The 13,772-nt window shown below is 42.0% G+C and overlaps 1 protein-coding gene across 1 annotated transcript in view; it reads left to right on the top strand.

Annotated features, from left to right (window-relative positions):
* The first annotated feature begins 607 nt into the window (after window positions 1-607).
* LOC117513191 (semaphorin-4B-like) overlaps window positions 608-13,772 on the top strand; it is a 241,963-nt gene continuing 228,798 nt past the window's right edge. The window contains exon 1 of the mRNA XM_034173488.1: window positions 608-744. The gene's annotated coding sequence lies outside the window, so the exon portion shown is untranslated. The remainder of the gene's footprint in view (window positions 745-13,772) is intronic.

Below are 13,772 nucleotides of genomic sequence, written 5' to 3' on the forward strand. Positions count from 1 at the left end.
GCAGAATATTCGCCTAAGATTGAAAATAACATACTGAATTAAGAATATTTTATTCTAGGCCACGTTTCCTGCGAAATTATTTCTTTGGATCAAATTTATTTGACTTATTTTGCAATGAAGTTATGATCACTGGTGTCCCTACCCATTCCAATACAGAAGCTGAAGGGTTTTAGCCTGCTCATGCTCTCCAGAACCATATTTACTGAACAAAAGGTCTGAAGGACCTAAATGACATGGTCATAAATGTCGCTGACATAAAACATATTATTTTCATGAATACCTTTAATAAACCCACGTGTGTGCGTATCATTGAAGCCTACAATAGTTTATCATTAACAAAATACCTTCATCTCGAGACCTTCATCAACCTAAGCAATTTTGAACTATGTGTGTTACATATAATCGACATGATATATTTACATCAACCTACGTCGATGTTTGGTCCAAGTATATTTTAACACGTAAAATGCAGATTTATGGTGAAACTGTCTTGAAAACATCCGTTTGTGTTTATGCCCACACAGAACCAATGAGCGGATGGCCGCTGCTCCGCACCCGAACAGGTGGTGGCGGTAATGCACCGTCTTACATCGAGAGAAGAAGAAGAAGAAGTAGTAGAAGCGACGTAAGATCATCGTGTCCGTTTTGTTTCGGTCCGTAAATAAAGACAGTTTTTGACAGCAGTCAGTGGGTTCGATGTCTGCGCCTTTGGGAACTTGTTTTTCCACCGTCACCAGCTCAGAGGTTCGTGTTGTCTTTTAGGACGGATTAAGGTCTGTGAGTCTGACACGCGCAGGTAAAACCGACACCGTGTCCGGATAAGATGCTGTTATCAAACGTTCTGTCCCCGTCATGCTGTAATTCACCCTCACTAACACTAGATGGCGCCACACAGGCTCCCGTTGTGCCGCTCCGTCGATGTGTTCGAACTCGACCTAAAGCTTCTCGTGGCTTAAATAACGTTTTTATTTTAATGGTGACATCTGATTATCTCATCAATACTTATATTATTTTGGGTACTATAAGCAGTATAAGGTTTGAAACTGTCTAAAAAGATTTGATTCGTGATTGTTTTCCCCAGATTTTAATGTTAAATAGACTGATTTAAAAATAAAATGGTTTTAATCCGATTTTGAAATATTTCTAAATTTTTCGTTTTTCAATCTCAATATTGAAAATTTAGCTATTGCTTTGTTGCCAGTTAATTTCTTCATCTTGATGCATTTTCTCTCTTTTTCCCCCAGATTTTATGCTCCCAATTTTGACAATTGAAATCAGTGAATGTGTAGACGGCAACGTCACCCATAAATAACACTGGCTAAAATAAATACATTCTTGCATGGACTTTGAAAACTGATTTAGTGTCATTTTGTGGTGCTGAATCTGAATCAGCTCAGATTTCCTCGATCACATCAGATTTTTTTGCTATCTGCATGTTCCGTATTGATGGATTATGCAAAAGTTGCTCATTCACTCACCACTTCGATGTCACTAACCGCACAAAAGCAGTTTCAAAAGCAGAATTTATAAACCAGGTTTGTGTAATATTGTTTACAGCACTGAGGAGGTGTGCGGGACAGCAGCTTTTGCTTCAGGGCTTGATACGAGAAAGATGTTTTCATATTTCAAAAACAGGATGTGATTGGCAAAAACTAACACCAGATTCGGATTCAGTGCCCCCAAATGACCCAAAATCCATTGAAAAACTCCATGCAAGAAAAATTGTGTTGACCAGTGTAATATTGAATATTATTATGAAATGTTTTTGTTGTAACTGTTGTTTGTGTTCTTTTTGTTCTCATTCCATTTATACCAAAGATTTTATTAATGGCTGAGACTCCGCAGTCGTTTAACGACTATGGAAAGCAATGCTTGATTGCTGGCTGACTAACTATCCATCTGTTTCTGTAGCCGTGAAATCACAATGCGGGCAAATGAATGAACACAAACACATAATTCATATATATCTATACATGTAAACATATTTATTGTTACAGAATTCATAGTAACACAAGCGCTCTACTGTCCAAAGTGTCCATAGTGTCCATGTGTCCATGTGTATGACAGTTTACTTTGGTGCAGTGGTGCACTGCTGGCAAAACAACGCACAGTCCTTGGTGTGTGTGTGTGTCTTTCCCACGCAGGGGAGATGGTTCCAGAGTAAGCAACTGTCACACTGTACACAGTCAGGTTCACGGGTCTCTCTTGTGCACACGGCACATGTATGTGTCTTCCCCACACTAAAGTTCTCATCCAAAGCAGTATTACACACAGCAGTTGGGTCTTGCTCTGTATCTGTCTCACAGATCTTCTCACCTCTGAACACAGCAGCTGAAGGAACTGTGGAGCTGACAAACTACCATAGACACTGCATGTCCCACTGGTCACCAGTCTTCTTGATGAAAGGGAGTGGCTTGTTGGTCTTCCTCCTCATGTTTGTTGGGCTGATGACTAGAGTGACAGCTGCTTTAGGATGCCCTTGCATCTTTGGTGTGACCACCAAACTGGTCCCAGCTGGTAGGCAGGATGCTGTCGGTGCCACATCATCAGTCCTGGAGGAGCGCACGTCATCCAGCAACTGGTCAGGATCTGATGATGTTGAAGGCTCTGGAACTGGTGCAGATCCTGAAAGAGACACAGGAACAGATGCCTCAGCAGCTGGAACGGGTGCTGATGCTGCATCAGGAACTATGATGAATTCTTCTGCTGCCTGTGTCAGCACCTCCACCATTGCCCTGTTGCCAGATGGTTGCCAGCTGTCTGATGACCTCAAGGTATTGATGGAACTCTTGTATTCCACACTCTGAGGCTAGTGAGGCAAGCTGCTGGGTTGCTGGAACTTCTCCTACTTTGACAGGACCCGTGGAGCAGCTCTTCAGACTTCAGACAACTTTATTGATCCCAAAAAAGGGCAATTACGTTTACACTCCAATTACCTCAGACAAGATACAGCACTTAATCCACAATTATTACTTGTTTACCGTAATAATGGCACACATCAAAATTAAAGACAACACATATACATTTGACATTGTTTATGTGCACTAAACTTGAAGCAGTCCATAATCCGAATTGAGGTAAAGTGGGTGAAGGCCGCTGCAACTGGAGTTGCGCCACCGCTAGCTTGGGGGGAACGGGGACCTGCCGCAGCTTAAAAACCGTGCAGCACCCGGAGGGGGGTGAGGTGGCGTGAGCGGTGGCCGGGATGGGGTAAAGTAAAGGGGGAGCAGGAAGGGAGGTAAAAGGAAAAAATATGGAGCATGCTTCAGTCTTGTCCATAAGTAAGTCTGTCAGTTTATTGTCTTTGTGGGTTGAGATAAGAAGGAGCCGATATAATCTCACCAGAGCCTGAAGACTTTCCTCTGGAGGTAAACATTGGGCAGTTTGTCCTTGAGGCTAGCTAAGCCTGGAGTATTGTGGTTGAGCAATGAAAAACACTTTTAACAGTTCCACTTGAACAACCAAATCCCAATTACGAATTAAGAATATTCCCAATTATGAATTAAGAATATTCACCGGCCTCCGAAACCTTCAGCTTCAACTGCAAGGCACGCATCAGCTCCAAGGTGTCATCCAATTTGTGTCTGAGTTCAAGAGTCAACGCAGTCTGAGAATGCACTGCCTTGCCAACCTTGTTAATCACGACGGACAAGCGAGAGGCCGTGGTTCTTGATGCCGCCGTCTTCCCAATTTTCCGGTAGATCAGGGCAGCACATAAGCCAAAAAGTACCAGCCCTGCTGCCGTGAGACCAAAAATGAATAAATCCTTGACGTCCTCAACAGAGAAAGGCACCAAGCATGCAACACGCCAAGACCCCCAGGAGACAAGAACATAGCCCACAGGATACGTTCTATCTGGGCAGGTAGGATCCCCCAGTCCTGACCTTCTTGTAGAAAAAATGGTGTCAATAACGTTCAGAGACCAGCTGATCAATCCCATGGTTAATCCAATAGTAGTCCAATAGATCCAGAATCCAATATAAGTTGAGGAATTCACAGTCTGGTGAAGTAGGGACTTGAAGGTTAAAGCAGAGAACAGAGATAAGGGAGAGTGGAGGAGATGCAACCGCCCTCATCAGAGTCCCAAGTAGCATGGGTGACTGGGAGTGGTTGATGACAGCAGTCCTCACCTCTGGTAGCTGATGGCACTCCTAGTAGCGAGTTGGGGTCCAGCGTGTAGCAACTAGGTCATGGGTTAAAGTTGTCCATCGCTGCGACGGATTTCCGTCATTTGGAAAATTTAACCACATATACGCATGCGCACGTGGTGTCATGCGTGTTTTGGGGCTGAAATACGATACTCTTGCTGTCAAAGCAACATCCCATTCTGCGCTTATCAAAGTAGCAGCAATGTCAGCGTGGACTGCGGAGGAAGGGACTGTGTGAATTTTCACTCCTCTCTGCTCTGTTTACTGCTTGCTATGAGCCACGGTCCTTCTCTCTGTCTTTGTGGGAACATTGGCAGACACTCCCCAAGTAGAGTGAGGCGTGGCTTTGCTTTGAACCAATGAAGCATTGATCCGACGGTTTGTCGCTTTATCTTAATTTTCCCCCGCTAAAACCCTAAAGAGCATATGTCTGTGAGTAATATTTACCTTTTTTTATATTAAACCGTTGATAGATGTATTTTATAACTTAAAAACGGGACCGATGCTAACGCGTTAGCATGTCTGTGGCGTTTTCAATGATAAAGTTAGCATTAAGCTGTTCGCATCTCAGCAGTTTGTGTGCATGTTTTCTGTATAATAAATAATGGCTTAGTGTTTGTTGTCGTAAAAGAGTCAAATGTATTACGAATTATAAATTATTTATTTTTATTTATATATTAATAATAATAATAATCAGAAGAATCAGAATCAGAATCGCCTTTATTGTCATTGTAATTTCCATTACAACGAGATTTGAGTGCAACTCCGCAATGGTGCTTTCCGTGGTGCGAGTAATTTTTAGCCAAATGAAAGATCGTGAAATTTAACGGTAAATTATTCAGAGTATATGCACAACTAATATAAACATAAGGTAAAATAAAATGAAATGTGGACTAAGTAATGTAAAACGAGAATTATATACAACTGGTTAAGTTTAATGACAATTTGTTTCGGTCAAACCACATCTAAGCTGTGTTTTTACACAAAAAAAAATAAAATGCACTAAATTGCACATTTGTGTCTTTTTCATGAAAATAACTTATTATTATAACTTGTTGGGTATTTTCTCCTCCAAACATTCTTAAAACCTTTGATAAGACAAACAGAGTCAAGAACCACCAGTGAGACAGAAAGTCAAATTTTACGCGCGGAGTGCGGCCAGGCTGTACACCAAAGCTACACTCAAGTCTGGCCTGCGCTTCGCTCTTTTTATTAGTGAATCCCTCATCACATAAACAAAAACTTGTCCTAAGGGTGGGGGGAATGACGCAAGACAAGTTTCTTCCCGTAACATAAACGCACACGTCAATAAGTGCAGCTGTAAGGAAGAACACTTTCTTTTACTCTTATCGTCGAAGGTCATCACATCTCGTTCGCAGTTATCAGCTGTTCTGCATCTGCCTGGAACACTAAGCATCACATCACAATCAGAATAATAATAAGTACATCCAGCTTCTCATTCCCAGTTCAGATTGACCCCAGCATGCTAAAACAAGGTTGAATAACACATACATTCTCGGGGTTAGGTGCAAACAGCACAACACCGTTCTCATCAGAAAGAAGACAAAAGGTACAAATGTTTAACAGTGATAACATATATATATATATATATATATATATAAAATCCTTAACATTTCCCACCTGTTTATCACCTGTTAAACATACAGTAGGCATCACCCAGCTTAGTTAGTTAGTTTATTAACTTAATCTATTCTGTCCACGTTTTTATTAATTGAACACCACCAACAGATGGAAGATTTGAATCCAGCTGCTATTTGATCAACCAGTTTATACTCGTCAGGCACTCCTCTGGGGACTCCTATTGCGTCAATATATGTTGGATTTCCTACTCCTTTCCAATCTCTTTTTACTCTGTCTGGCTATGCCTTTCTGCCAATCCTCAGGAATAAGAGAGGCTGCATATGTCGTAACGTCTTCAGGGGTCATGGGTAACAATAATGATATTAATGCACAATAACCTGACACATTTCGTGGCAGTCTGTCAAAGATTCTGTTATCACCACACCACCACCATACATCACTCCTACCGACTGGTATAAATGAACCGTTTTTTCTGTATTATTCGACTACACCACTTGTCTTATTACTTTTTCAGCTAAAGCTTCATAGGCTAAGAGTGTGTTAACTCATCACGTCAACAGTTCAAGCTTGAACTGGAGTTGTGAGCTTTTCAATATCATCATAATTCTCAGTACAGTCATTACAGTTTTCTCCACTAAGGTCTGACTGTTTCAATGCTTGATATTTTGGCATAGTTTGTTGGAAGGCCAGATTACACTGTACAAATGTATTTGACACCATTTTGCCAACCATTGTTTTGATATAAGGGATCACACAACACATGCAAAGTCCAATCAGAATTAGGACTATAATAACTGGTGTCACCATTTTCAATAGTAACTGCCAACATGGTCCTGAAGTCAACCAGGACCAGGGATTCCACCAGTTCACGGCTAGGGTGTCTTTATGCATTGCATCACGAAGTTTATTCAGCTCTTCCAATGCGTCCTGCATATCCACTGAATGAATGGAGTCTGGGATGAAAGTACAGCATGTTGTGTTCAGCAGAACACAAACTCCTCCCTGTGAACCAGTAAGCAAGTCTAAAACCATGCGATTTTGCATCACCATGGTACGTAAAGCATCTATTTCAGTGTTTTGAGCTGCTACTATTTTTTTTTAGTTACATTCATGAACAGACCCAATCGATAATTCAGAGTTTCAATCATTAATGAATTTTTTCCCACTCCTATCCAGGGGAACAATGAATGTGCTATTTTATCTCCTACAGACCACAATTTTTTTTGGTCCTTTAGTACATCCGAGCCCCACATGTGATTATGTGGTAACACATCTGGGTATATCAATCTCCTCCGTCTGGTGCTGCCATTCTTCTCTGTGGAGGTCTTACCACATATGTATGGTCAGTCACCTGGGTAGGTGCACACACACCACCCCAATTTGGTGGGAGACTCATGTACAGTCTGGAACCATAAAGCCAATAGATGTCATCATACACCGGAATACCATTTACAGGTGGTAGCAAAAACTTACTAACATAAGCACATGATTCATCCGTTCCCCATGGACAGGAGCCTGTATAATTACATCCCCGTCCAATGTGATGAAGATAAGTACCATCCACATATTATGTTTTGGTTAGGCTTAAATTATTTGATAAAACATACGTTTGGGTACACAGACGTTTCTTAATTTTACCTACAGTTTTATTCCCTGTCCCGTAAAAGCAAATTGGGAATGGCCGTTGTGATGACAATTTAACGTGATGATATTTTTGCGTTTCCCTTCAGTCTAGTCAATGGAGCAGCACTTGGGCACGCTTGTACGTCCTCTGTTGAAATCCCTATCATATAAGTGGTTGCACTGAGGCAAGTGGTGTTACATCTTATCAGATTTGCTGAGAACCGCTGCCCCCGAAATACAGTTTGATTATGCATCCGTATGATAAGACATTCTGTCACCCTAGCAGGGTACGGTTTAGCCGTCAGAGCTGGGTGTGTTGAGGATATAGGTATTTGCGAACAAACATAACAATTAGTAACGTAATTCCATAGCCAATAAATGAATATATCTGTACCCCATATTAGTATGGTATATATGAGGGTGTCCATCTGTCTCATTCACATTATGAATAAACCTCTTCTGACGTTGCTTGCGTTGTTCTCTGGCTTGGTCCACAGTGAGCTGCAATTCTTGGGTCAACCACCAGGCCAGGAATCCGAGGAGCACGAAACACACTAAGATCACAACGCAACCGGCTGCCCTACCAACTGTCCGGCAGCGGCGGCGCTGAGCACGCCGCTCCGGGGTCTGCTGTAGTTCAGTCATGATTGCTAGGATACAGTGTTGTTAACCACCTCACCTGCAAGGATCTCCCTGCTTCACTGGCATTGAGACAATCTATTGCTAATTAAATAGACTCCCTTTGTAGCCAGACTTCCCCTTACACTGTGGAGGCCGCCAACACACGCTGTATCTTACAGTGATGTATCCACGTTGATCTCTCCGCTATCTTTACTGCAGTTGGTGTTGTTAACAGCACTTGGTATAGACCTTCCCAACGAGGACTGGACTCTGATGAACACCCAGTCTCCTGGCTAGACTACTGGAAGGCCGTCCTGTGGAAGATCAAAATTATTCGGCAGTAAATGTGTTTAAGTTATCTCTTTCTGTGTTAATGTCTTTTTCATAAAATTTGCTAATGTTTGTTCCTCATCTGCTGTTTTAGTATCCATGTCAAAATTGGTAGACGATATGGTCGTCCATAAAGTATCTCAAATGGTGTTAACCCTGATGGTGTTGGTGTTATTCTCATATACAATTTTACTAGGTCCAACATTCAATCCAGGTTCGTTTTGTCTCTTCTATACATTTCCTTAATCTTATTTTTATTGTGCCCTTTGTCCTTTCCACTAATCCGGCACTGTGTGGATGATAAGCACAATGATTTTTGAGATTGACCTGTAGCGCTTCTCCTACGTATTGCACTATTGTATTAACAAAATGCGCTCCATTATCTGAATAGACTGTTTCTGGTATTCCAAATCATGGAATGATGTCTTTGCACAATGCCTTAGCCACTGTAAGTGCATCTGCATGTTTTGTAGGGAACAATTCTACCCATTTTGAGAAGGCATCAATTATGACTAAACAAAATTCCTTCCCTTCATGTTTACTCAGCTGTATATAATCCATATGAATCACTTGAAAGGGATATTGTGGTGTTGGAAATTTGCCTCTTTGGGGTCTCAAATTGCCTTGTGAGTTGTGTTTTGCACATGTCATGCATGCTCTACAATGCTGTTTTTGCATATGCATCGAACCCATAAAGACAAAAAATAGATTGCAATTGCGATATCATACCCCCTGATGAGACATGCGTCACGCCATGGCTCATAATAGCTGCCCATTTAAACATATTTTTTGGCAATATGGGTTTCTTTTGTGGTCATATCCGGAGGGGTGTCATATAGGAGAAAAATAGAAAGAGCTGTTGCCGCCTTTGCGGTTTTGTCAGCAACGTCATTTCCTTTTGAAACACTGTCAGAGCCTTTGGTGTGAGCCGCACATTTGCATATAGCAATTTGTTTAGGCAATTTCACAGCCTTCAGTAATGCAGTTAGGAGAGTGGCATGAGTCACTGGCTTTCCAGATGATGTCACCATTCCACGCTCTTCCCACAGTTTTGCAAACACATGCACTGTGCTGAAAGCGTACTGGCTGTCTGTATAAATTGATACAGCCGTACCTTTAAACAGATAGCAAGCTGCAGTTAAAGCAACTAATTCAGCTGCTTGTGCTGAAAATGAGGATGGCAATGAAGCAGAATCCAATACTTCTGAATTTGTGACAACAGCATATCCAGATTGTGTTTGTCCATAAGCGTTTTTAGTGGAAGAACCATCCACATACACAATTGTACTGTTTGGGATGGGTGTGTCCTGGAGGTCTGGGCGTGCTTTCGTACAGACCGTAGCTACATCAATACAATTGTGCGGCTCACCATCCTCAGGTAAGGGTATCAATGTGGATGGATTCAATGTTGTACAGCGCTCTACCGTAAGATGTGGTTGTGATAATAGCAAGGACATACACGAAAGATGTCTTGCTGGGGACAAAAGGCTCATGTTTGTCTGCAACAGAAGTGCAGAGACTGCCTGTGGAACTTTCAGTGTCAACTGATGGAATAGAACAACATTACTGCTACTTTGAACAGCCATAGAGGCTGCAACAACAGCCTGTACTCATGGTGGTAAAGCACTTGCTACTGCATCCAATTTAGATGAGTAGTAGGCAACTGGCCTTAATTTTGAGCCATACACTTGAACCAAAACACTAGTCATGAACTTATTCTTACAATCAACTGTTTGAATGAATGGTTTACTATAATCTGGTAGTGCCAAAACTGTGGATGACACTAATGTTTGTTTTACTTTTACAAAAGCTTCCTCAGCATCTTTGTTCCATTCCAACACGGTTGACATTGAAATATCATCCTTGTACATCAAATCAGAAAGTGGACTAGTCAATTCTGCATAGCAGGGAATCCATGCCCTGCAGTAATTAGTCAGTCCAAGAAATGACATCATCTGCTTTTTGGTTTGTGGTTTTGGAGCGTGCAAAATTGCTTCCTTCCTGTCAGACAGGATCGTGCGCCCTGTGGCTGATAATTCATGTCCTAAATATTTTACTTTATCCCTACACAACTGAACTTTGTTTTTACTCACTTTGTGGCCATTATCAAATAAGAAACATAATAATGCTACTGTGTCAGTTATGCAGTTTTCTCGTGTGTCAGAGGCAATCAGAATGTCATCAACATACACTAATAGTTGGCTATCTGCCGGTGGAACAAAATTGGCTAAACATGCTGACATGACTTGAGAATAAATAGTTGGGCTCTCTGCGTAACCCTGCGGTAATCTGGTAAATGTATATCGTTGTCCTTTAAAGGTAAAAGCAAACCAGAATTGACTATCTGGGTGTACTGGTACAGAAAAAAAAAATGCATTACTGATATCTATTACAGAAAAACAACTAGAATTTAATCTCAATGAGCTTAACAGTGTGTGTGGATCTGGTACACATGGAGCTCTTTTTTACTACAGCAGCATTTACTGCCTGCAGATCTTGAATCATTCTCCATCCCACTGAGGGCGGAGCCTTTTTTTACAGGAAATATGGGTGTCCTACATGGTGAATCTGGACATGGCACTATTACTCCTGCTGTTAACAAATCCTCTATTACTGGCCTGATTCCTTCAATTGCATCAGGTTTCAATGGATACCGTCTTACACATGGTCTGTATTCTGTTTTTGGTCTTATAACTACAGGTTGTACATTTTTTATCAGTCCTACGTCTGAAGGACCTGTTGTCCACAATCCTGATGGTACAGAAGAGAGAGATCATCCTCTTCAGGACTCAACTGAAACACTCAGGATTGTGAAGTGGACACATCAATGTGTGTTCCAGCTGTCAGCACCAATGAGACATTAACTGGCACTTTATACAATTTAGTTGATGGACTGAACTCCGTGGTCCAACTCTGCTCCAATCAGTGGCTGACAAAGCTGTTATGACTGTCAGTCCCAATTCTTGCCATTCTGTCAAATATGGCTTACAAAGTGACACATGTAATGGCATACCTGTGAATCTCAATTTTAAAACATCTTCAGTGGCACCTGTTACTGTTATGACAGCTGTTGAGTTGCCATCATGAATCAAATCGGTCATTGTCAGCTTCACAGGTGAAATATTTTTCAATTTGTTTTCATACACTGGTGTTCCTGGCAATATGCCACTATGGACTCTAAATACACTCTCAAATCTGCATCTAAACTCTATCCATGGCTCTCCTTCTTTCTGAGTTGTCCTGGTAATTTCAGTATAATTTATCTTTGGTCCTAACACACCTTTTGCCCGTGTAATCATAGCTTCCACTCTTGTTTCTAAGACTAGATCATCATGTGTCAGTGGTACGCCTTGTTGGTCTGCAGGATTCCAGTCTCCGCGTACCTGACTCCATTTAGGGCCACATGCTTTCATCCACACCTGTTGGACTTCAGGTCCACTAAGGTGGTAAGAACTTCTAATGTTTCCTATATCCTGCATAAATCCCTCAATATCGACATGTGGCGATGGTATCATGTCGACTGCTGCTTTGATATCATCAACATTCCATGTTCGATATACGAGCATGGTTGATCGCTGTCCTGCTGTTCCTGCACGAGGATTTGGTACTTCTATCATAGGATAGGCACCTCCCTGGTCACTGTGTTCCACCATGGGAGGGGCTGTGGGCACTTTCGCTTGACTGCGTGTTTGTGGTTTTTCTGGTTTTTCTGGTTTTTCACTTTTTACCTTAGGTTTTACTGCTAAATCATACTGTGGTGGCGGTACATCGTCATCCTCTGGTAGAGGAGATAAAGGTGTTGTTGTCACCGACGATCCAGCCGGCGGTGGTTGCTGAGGTTGTTCTGGTTCTCTGTGCTGAATTATCACATCTTCTTCTGCCTTACCTACACCTTTCTTTTTCCTTGCTTTCTCTAATTGTCGCTTCTCTGCTCCCTTCTGTCTGTTCTCTGCTTCCTCCTCCCAAAATGCCACTAAATCTGCCCCTACTTTCTGCATCTTTTTCTCATCACCTTTATGTTTCTGTTCTAACTCCTTCTTCAGCTTCTGTATACTGATCAGGTTCAGTCGTCCGTCAAAGTCATGTTTATTTATCCAGGTCTCCAATTTCTTTGTTGCTTTTGGATTTTTTGCTTCCATAAATTTCCAGTCGTCAGTTGATAAATTTTCCTTATTTTTAGACGTCTTACCCCCCATTTTTATTATCCCTTGTTATAATTTGGACTTCAGACGGGGGCACACCTAGGGTGTTCTAAATCTGAAGTTTTCACACTTTCTTTGGACGTGACAATTAATTTGCCGTCGTGTGGTTGATTCCTTTCACCTCCCCGTAGGAAGCGGAATCACTTGCCTGCTGCTTCCACACGCACGGTTGTCACTAACGTTGTCCAAAGTATTACACTTTCACACAGTTATTTACACTTACACAAAACACTATTTACACATAGAAACACTTTTAATAATCGTACGCGTATTCTTATGCCAGGGGAGCTCGCCCTCCTGTGAAATTTAACTAATGTCCTGCATTAGGGGACTCCGCCGTCCCTGCCAGATTTAACTGCTTTTTTACAGTGCACGTATTTCTACCCGGGATTTCCTTTACGTATTAAAACAGAGGAGTCCGTATCCTCCTTCCGGAATTTAACTACGTGCGTCCCTCGCAACCGTAGAGGAGTCCGCCCTCCTTACAGAGTTTAACTGCTTTGCATTAACAGACGATTCTGTATCATCGCTTACGGAGTTTAACTGTTTTATGTGATCACTTTTATCCCCTACCGGTACGCGTATATAAACAGAGGAGTCCGCACCCTCCTTACAGAGTTTAACTGCTTTGCATTAACAGACGATTCTGTATCATCGCTTGCGGAATTTAACTGTTTATGTGATCTGATCACCACTCACTCAGTACTATTTACAAAGAAATTCTACTCACTGACTCGACTTCCTGTCTGTCTTCTTCGGGAAAATCTCGTCAACCAGACGATGCCAACGGTGGTCGACAATTGCAGACACGATCAATCGATCGGACCTTGGCCAAGGATTTACGTCTGGACTTGACGACCTCCGCTGGACACCTCCGGTATTGTTGAGATCCCGGACGTAGCCCCCAGTCAATGTTGGGTATTTTCTCCTCCAAACATTCTTAAAACCTTTGATAAGACAAACAGAGTCAAGAACCACCAGTGAGACAGAAAGTCAAATTTTACGCGCGGAGTGCGGCCAGGCTGTACACCAAAGCTACACTCAAGTCTGGCCTGCGCTTCGCTCTTTTTATTAGTGAATCCCTCATCACATAAACAAAAACTTGTCCTAAGGGTGGGGGGAATGACGCAAGACAAGTTTCTTCCCGTAACATAAACACACACGTCAATAAGTGCAGCTGTAAGCAAAACAGTTTCTTTCTTTTACTCTTATCGTCGAAGGTCAGCACATCTCGTTCGCAGTTATC

Source organism: Thalassophryne amazonica, chromosome 7 (assembly GCF_902500255.1).
Source record: "Thalassophryne amazonica chromosome 7, fThaAma1.1, whole genome shotgun sequence".
Lineage (NCBI taxonomy): Eukaryota > Metazoa > Chordata > Actinopteri > Batrachoidiformes > Batrachoididae > Thalassophryne > Thalassophryne amazonica.